This window comes from Plecotus auritus (assembly GCF_963455305.1).
Source record: "Plecotus auritus genome assembly, chromosome: 5".
In the NCBI taxonomy this organism is placed as follows: domain Eukaryota; kingdom Metazoa; phylum Chordata; class Mammalia; order Chiroptera; family Vespertilionidae; genus Plecotus; species Plecotus auritus.
In genome coordinates this window covers 35,379,746-35,387,902 of record NC_137776.1, presented here as the reverse complement: position 1 = coordinate 35,387,902, position 8,157 = coordinate 35,379,746, and the positions used below count along the sequence as shown (strand labels likewise).

At 50.3% G+C, this 8,157-nt stretch overlaps 1 long non-coding RNA gene across 1 annotated transcript; it reads right to left on the bottom strand.

The window, feature by feature from the left end:
* Positions 1–4,128: 4,128 nt before the first annotated feature.
* Positions 4,129–7,196, bottom strand: LOC308248619. The gene is made up of 3 exons (XR_013960629.1): positions 7,098–7,196; positions 6,910–6,990; positions 4,129–4,765 (listed from the first exon to the last, which is right to left on the bottom strand). It is a non-coding gene; the product is annotated as an uncharacterized lncRNA (long non-coding RNA).
* Positions 7,197–8,157: the final 961 nt, after the last annotated feature.

Here is an 8,157-nt window from a genome sequence, read left to right as displayed (position 1 = left end):
GCGGGCGGAGGAGGCGCGAGAAGAAAGGAGCGGGCGGAGCAGGCGCGGGGCCGGCCCGCGGACTCAGTTCATGGCCGGGACGTGCGGCCGGCGAACGAGCGGGCCACGGCGCCCAGGTCAGCGGGCCCCCATGGAGCGCTCCGCGGCGGGCGCGGCCGGCCCGGAGGAGGCTCGCTCCGGCGCCTTCCTGTGCCGCAGCCGCTTCCACCTCTAGACACTGCCCCGCCGAGCAGCCATTAAAGCCAGGCAGCCGCTGCGCTCCGAGTGCCGCGGCCGAGGGCCGGCCCCCGGGCAGCGGCCCCGCCGATGGGAGCGCCGCGCGGCGGCGTGGGTCTGCGCGCTGTGTGCTGCGCCACCCGGCGCGCCGGAGCCCCCGCGCTCAGCCCTCTGTGCGCCGCTCGCCGAGTCGGGACCGAGCCGCAAGCGCCGTACCAGCCGCGAAGCCAGCTCCCAGTGCCGCCAGCCGCCTGCCCGGCCAGCCCCCTCCCTGGCACGCAGCGCTCCAGCCCACGTCGGCCCCGCCTCCGCCCCGCCCGCCAGCGCGCTCGCCGCCCTCCGGCCGCTGCTGCCGCATCCACTGCGTCCTCAAGCGGCGCTTCCCAGCGCGCCGGATCCCGGGGAATTGCGCCAGGCTCCGCCCCGCGCCAGTCTCTGGGCTTCCTGGGACTTGTAGTCCTCGCCGCGTCGGCGCCCCGCGGGGACCACGGAGAGGGGGCGTGAGGCCATCTAGGTCCGGTGCGCAGCTGGGCCCGGGGACCGAGGGCGCTGGACCTTTCAGCCCGCCGACCTCCGGCGCAGCCCAGCTCTCGCCCAGCCCTCTCTGCGGGCCCCGACTTGCTCCGCGGTTCCCCGCGCCTCGGGACCCGGGAGGCACTGCGCGACCCCGCCCCCCGCTTTTTTGTTTCCAAGCGGCAATTGCGAGCAGCCTCTGCGACTCGCCACTCGCCAGTGTATCCCAATGGCAGTTTGTTGTCCTGGCCCCCCCACCCCCATTTTTTTTTAACTTTTGGCCTGCTTTCCCGAAGTGACGTGCGTGCTCCCTCGGGGTCCTACGTGTTCACACTCCAGGAGTGAACCGAAGTTCAGACAAGGATGAGAGCTAGGTGTCATGAAATGCTACGGAGGCTTCCTAGGCATCCTTTTTCTTAAAAAAAAAAAAAAAAAATATATATATATATATATATATATATATATATATATATATGACACAGATCTCAAGCTGCAGCCTCTTCAGCGCTGCCTTCTGCTCCGAGTGGGTCCCCACCCCGTTCCCAGCATAGCTCAGCCCCGGGGACCCCGCGGAGCTGGACCACACTGCAGCAGCTGCCCCAGCGCGCAGAGGACTCGCCCACGGGTTTGAGGCAAATGAGACCTTGGTAGATGTGCCTAGTATGTGCGGACCAGCCCAGACCCTGCCTCCACCCCTCTTTGGAAAGAGAAGTCAGGAGCTCTGGCATCCCCATTAAAGCCAGCTCAGGCTTCCCCTGGTCCAAGAGCAGCCTGAGTGTGGCGTAGGCACCCGGGTACCCCTCCTCGTTGGGTTACAGTCTCTTGGCTCATAATTCCCCAGACAAATGTTAGAAACATCTTCAGCATTTTGGGCCTTTGTGCCCTCCTCCCCACTCCCAAGTCCCAGCAGGGTCCCTGACACATTAAGCCAAGTTCATCCCTCCATTAAACAATACCTCCCCTCCCCCAGCCCCTGGCAGTCTCCCTTCTCCTTTCCATCTCTATGAATTTGACTACTCTAGGTACCTCCTAAGTGGGACTGGCTTTTTTCACTCAACATAGAGTCCTCAAGGTTTATCCATATTGCATCATGTGTCAGATTTTTCTTCATTTTTAGGGCTGAATTATAGATCACATTTTGTTTACCCATTCATCTGTTGATGGACATTTCTAACCTGGGTGTGCAAATATCTCCTGGCTATTTGCTGCCCAGGAGTGGGACTGCTGGACCAGGCAGGTCCTTTCAGTGGCACGTCAGTGTGAAGCTCAGCTCCACTGAGCCGTCTGCTTCCAGGCCAGGGTCATAGCTCCTAAGATTTGTGCTGGTGCACAGTAATTAGAAGGCTGCAGCCTCAGAGCGTCACAGAATTGACACTATGAAAGGGACCTTGGCGTCCTTTCACGCACCACAGAGAAAACGGAGCCCCACAGGTGAAGTCACTTTCCCGACTGGCAGTGTTTGGTAGAAAGAGACCCAGGAACAGAACTGAGTCTGTGAAAGCTCCCAAGTCCTGGACCCACAAAGGGGTGGGGCTCAATATGGTCACAGACCTACCAGGTTGGGGGTGTCAGGGAGCCCAGAGCAGGGGTGGTGGCCACCCCAGTGCAGAAATTCCACCGCTTAGTGGCCACAGCCCCACCCTTGCCTGATAGGAATAGCCACACAGCAACTGTTGCTGTTATTGTTCATTTTTTCCAAGTGAAGGTAAAAGGCAGAGATGCCTTATGCTTCTAGGAATCTCCTCAAGTCATCTTCCGCGTGCCATGAAGGCACTAGTCCACCTTCATGTCAGCTTCTAGGGGTGCGAAAATGCATTGGTAATCCACACACCAAGTTTTATACAGACACACGCTAACATGATCATGTAAATCATTTCCTCTGTGTATCAAGTGAAAAATGCATGATAATACCGAGTGTATGAATTCTTCTCTCATAAAATGGAAGATTGATTTGCTTATACACATTCTGTAAGCTGATGAAAAAGCTGGTTTTATACACATAGCTCTGGCTGATGAACAAATTAGGCATTGAGAAATAAGATGCAAATGAGGAGTTTACAGACACTTTTGAAATTATGTAATTGTCTCCCACATCATGTGAAAACCAAGTAATGATTTTGAATGGATTGATGGAGGCAGTCGGAAGGAGGGCTTCTGTAATGTTTACCCACTTTATTTTCTCTCATCACATTTGGCATATATTTTTGAAAGCGTCTATACACTCGAGCTTTTTTGTTTGTTTTATAGATGATCTGCTACAATATCTTTGGGAGTTTTGTTAAATTTCATAATTTACTACCTTTGGGAAACTGTTGCTTTTGATGTTCCCTCTCAATGTACACAAAATGACAGCAACCCAAAACTGCTGTTCTGTTCTTCAGTTGTCGCTTGGTTTCCAAATATAGATTCAGTTTAAATATTTATCAAATCGCTGCCAAATACTTGGCTAGGCACCTTTTGACCTTATCTCATTTAACCTTGGAGACCTTGCTCGGCAGGTTTGGGAGGCGGTGATTCGCCCAAGGCTACTGCCAGAAGTGACACACCCAGAATTTAAAGCCCAATTTTCTATTTCCCCAGTGTAAGCAGGCGTGCTTTCCATCCTAAGCACATCCTAACTTTAAAAACACAATAGCATATTTCATCAGCGTGATCCCGGACACACTTCTCTGATATAGAAGACAAGCCCATCACAAAACATGTTCAGGTCCACGTGTGTGGTTATTGCACTGCTTCCTGTGTAACTGAAGGGCACTTTTCCTGCCCCGACCTTGCTCTTTTATTGACAACCGAAGCAGGGCTATGGTCTAAAACAGTTTATGAAAACCAAGGCAGTTTCTAGACGTTCCTTAGAAATGAGTGCAATCCCCATTTCTTTCCCTGAAACGGCATTGCTCTGGGACTCCAAGGGTTGTGCCATTATCTGGCCCTGCCTTGTCACTCCCAGGGTAAAATGGCCTCGGTGGGGTGAAGTGGATGCTCTAGCCTATTTTTCTCCCCCAGACCTGGAGCAGAACATGAAGTGGTCCCCGTCTTCTGGCAGCAACTCCCGCCCTGAGCAGGTCATCCGCCTCCGCTTGCCAGCAGACTGGACCATGGCCTGGCTTGCTCTTGGCCAAGCCGCAATTCTGGAAGCGATGATCGGCCCAACCGGTCTTGTGCTTGTGACGCCAGCACGCCAGACCTGCGCCCAGCACCTCCAGATGGCCCTTCCTCATGGATCAGATAACAGAGGCTCAAAGCTTGCCTGGAGTCACCCAAAGGTCAATGGCTGAGGTAGCTGTAGGACAAACTCTTCAGGTCTTGGTTTGCTCATCTGTAAAAATGAGCCACTAAAATGCCTATTGATACAGTGTTATGATTATGTTTCCAGATATTGACCCCACCCACAATCTTATTAGTCACATCAGTTACTAATTTAATTTACACACATGCAATTACAATGTTTAATGCCCTTTTACATTTGTTCTCAAGCTCAATGTACATCTGAGTTTAGGTTAAATATGCCCTCTGCAATCATTTTATTTTTCAAGACATATACATTCATAGGCTATGTCAGGTTTAGCATAATAATAGAACCCATTACCTAGTCAACAAATGTTTATTGAGCACCTGCTCTATGCAAGGCAGTGCACTAGAGATTTGGGACTTTGGTTAATGAAACAGGAAAGCCACTTCCTTCTCAGAGCCATCAGGGTGGGCGGAGGGTAAGTAAATACTTTCTCATCACTAATTAACTCATTTCAAGTGTGTGCTCCAGTGGACTTGAGCTAAGTTAACACTTTGCATCGGCTTCGGTGTCTTCAGCCCGAAGGTCTGGGCCAGATTTCCGGTTTCCTTTCCCCGTTGCTTCATGAGTTTATTGCCCTGTAGCACCTGAACTTCCCTTTGACCTTGACCTTCATGGGCAAGATGAGCTGAAGCTCCAGGAACAGGCTCAAGAAGCTGAAGCTGGTCAAGTGTTGGCAAATAGCAGGGCCATTTGTTTGTTTTGAAGAGAGGAAGTAAATATTTATAGAAGAATCGCTTCAAGGCTCTGTGGGAAGAGAAGGGAAGAGTAAGAGATCCCATGATAAGTAGTCAGACCTAAAACCTAGAGAGAAAAATCAACATGATTTAAATCAAAATTTAATGGGAACATCTCATTAAATTTTAGTACATGAAGTGGTTTTAAAAAACTATATGACTTTTTTTTTTCCCATGGAAAAATCAGTAAAATCTACATTAGCACAAAACTCTAGATACAGATTTTGGGAGGCGGGGGTATGGAAGATGCTGAGATTGGGGGACAGGGGGGTGGTAAGCAGCAAAGCTCAAGGATTCTCCCACAGGTACAGGTGTGCAGGTGGGGTACGAGTGGGTTCCTAGTCTTGCCATGCTTGCTGGAGCAGCCTCCCCTACAAGTTCTGGTCTCTGGGGCACCAAGTATCATCTCAAGAAGAATCCCTATGGCTGCATGGGGCTGTCCAGCGCTGCCTGGCCAGGATATATCGAAGGCCCAGCAGAGGACAGATGCGGCAAGGGGCACCTTTGCAGGCACACTTCTCCATCTTGCTTCAGAAGGATCAGCCCCTGTTTGTGTGGGGTGTTTTATCATGGTGATGGATGGGCAATGGGGACCTAACTGGGTGGTTCTGGGGAAAGTGATGCCATGTGAACTAATGTGGTGAAGCTGGCTTCTTTGAGCTCAGCCTGAGCTCTTGCATCACCTGTTGCCAAGGTGCTGGAGATGTCAGGGGGCCAAAAATGCTCTTAGAGATTCCCTAACTAAACAAACCTGCCTTCATGATGCCACCCCAGGGTCCCAAGGAAGCTGGGAAGGTCCTCCTGGTGGTGGCATTAGTCAACCTAAGGTTGGAGGTGGGAGAACCTGAGAGGGATTGTTGAGTGGCAGGTGTAGGTCTAGAATGGAAGAGCCTTGTTCCCAATTCGCTTCAGCTGAGCTCATATTCAGTGGCGGTCACCGATGACCCACAGAGCAGGCTGGGATGTTTCCAGGCCTCACTTTGGAAATCTAGCCTCTCCTAACCCTCTGTTCTGTTGACTTTCCCCCAAACTCTGTTAAACGTGTACAGCTCATGTTGGCTTCCCACACACCATGCTGGCTTTCTTCTAGAGAAGTGGCTGGTATGGTCCTTGGGCTCTGATGGTCCAGGAGCTTCCCTACTGGGCAAGGCTGCTGCTATGGACTGAGATGTGTCCCCTCGAATTCTTATGTTGAAGCCCTAACCCCCAGTGTGACTGTGTTCAGAGATGGGGATTTTAGGACGTAGTTAAGGTTAAATTCGATCATAAGGATGGGGTCCTAATCTGATAGGATTGGTGTCCTCATAAGAAGAGGGTGCTCTCTCTCTTTCCCTCTCCCTCTCTCTCTTTCCCTCTCCCTCTCTCTCTTTTTCTCTCTCTCCCTGTGCCATGTGAGAACATAGTGAGAAGGTGACCATCTATGAGCCAGGAAGAGAGCTCTCATCACAACCCAACTATGCTAATCAATACTCTGATCTTGGACACGCAACCTCTAGAACTGGGAGAGATATGTTTCTGTGTTTAAGCCACCCAGTCCATGACACTTGGGTTTCGCAGCCAAGCTGAAACAGGTACTGGCTTCCCAACTTTGTGGCTTCACCCTCCTCAGATTCATTCCTTTCAGCAACTCACAGCACAGAATACTATTACAACCCGCCAGAAAGCGAGGTGGCAACCTGTTCCAAATTGTTCATATCTTTGGTCTGGTAACTTCCATCCTGTGTACTTTTAGGGAGTAATTTTACAAGAGGACAAATTGTATATATTGAAGATGCTCATTGGAGTAATTACTTTCTGGTCATAAGTCAGAAGTATCCGACAATGTGAAGCTAGCCAACAGCAGGAACAGTGGTCAACTATGCAAAACCTGAGGCATTACAACTACACGTTACAAGCATGCAGAGATGTGGAAAATACATTTTCTATCATATGGTTTAAAAAGGCAAAATGCTACATTTTAGTATGTTTTCATTCAAAATGAGAAAAATATATATGTATGTGAAGGAAGTCAGGAAGAAAATATGCCCAAATAAAAGGAGTTCACTTAGGGTGGTGGGATGTTAGGGAATTTGAAAAATTTGAACATTTTCCCTTATCCTTGACGTTCCATTGTTTCCACAGAGAACAAAACAAGGCTTGTACTTGTCAGCTTACGTCCTCACCAGCGCCAGCCTGTAGCCACCCCGGGCCAAGTGTCCACAGGAGGCCTTCCATGCCATGGTCCCAGGGCCTGGACTTTAAAACAGAAGAGCACGCGCACTTTTCACAGGCACTGCGTCCTGCCCTGCAGGTGACTGCCCCCCAGCCCGGCAGTCTGCTCTGCACCTTCCCATAAGCCTCACCTGAGCTCACCTCTGGTTAACAGAAAAACCTCCGTGAAGCCCCAAGACCAGCTTCAGTTTTCCGCGGCTTCCCACCAGCCGGCTGCTCTCTCACCAGGTGTCACATGATTTGCCCTTGATGACAACATTCCCTGGAACCAGATCCTTCTGTGAGTCAGAGCTGGATCCCCTCGCCAAGTATCCGGTGGCTGGGGTTAGGTGACACCTGGCCTGGCGTTTTGACATTGAGACATGGGGAACCGGGTGCTCTGGCGTCTCCTGGCCTGCTTTCAATGTGTGCCCGGCAGTTTCACCTCGTAGCCTCTGAACTCATCCTAGTCCCTCTCTCTTCCTCACGCGGGCACGTACTGTGCTTTGGAATTAAATTTAGGTAAGAAGTGATGACTATTTTCCATTTACATAGCACTTTCACCAATGTTTGATACTATTTCCTTTCTAATATAAACGAATGAATGCATGTATGGAAAACAACAAGCACAAAAAGGTCTAAAGAGAAAAATAAACAAGGCCCCACCCACCAGTTCCACTCATTGGGAGGAATGACTAGCAGGTGTGCGTACCCTGTGTCTATGCATATTTGCATATAGGAGGCAAAATCATCTCTACATTTCAAAACAAACCCAAGTTAGGATCATACAGAGCACGGTTCTAGCCTAACAGTTTTCACTTAATTACATATCTTCGGGATCTTTACTTATCCCACATATGTGTTTTTTTTTAATATATTTTTTTATTGATTTCAGAGAGGAAGAGAAAGGGAGAGAGAGAAAAACATCAATGATGAGAGAGAATCATCGATCGGTTGCCTCCTGCATGCCCCGGCTGGGGATCGAGCCCGCAACTTGGGCATATGGCCTTGACTGGAATCGAACCCGGGAACCTTCAGTCCACAGGCTGACACTCTGTCCACTGAGCCAAACCAGCCAGGGCTCCCACATATGTTTTTAATGGGTGCATGGTATCTCGCTGTATGACTGCAGCATGATTTATTTCAATAGACCTTTTCATAGACATTCAGATGTTTTAAACGTGTTTTCCTGTAGCATATAATGCAGCCAGT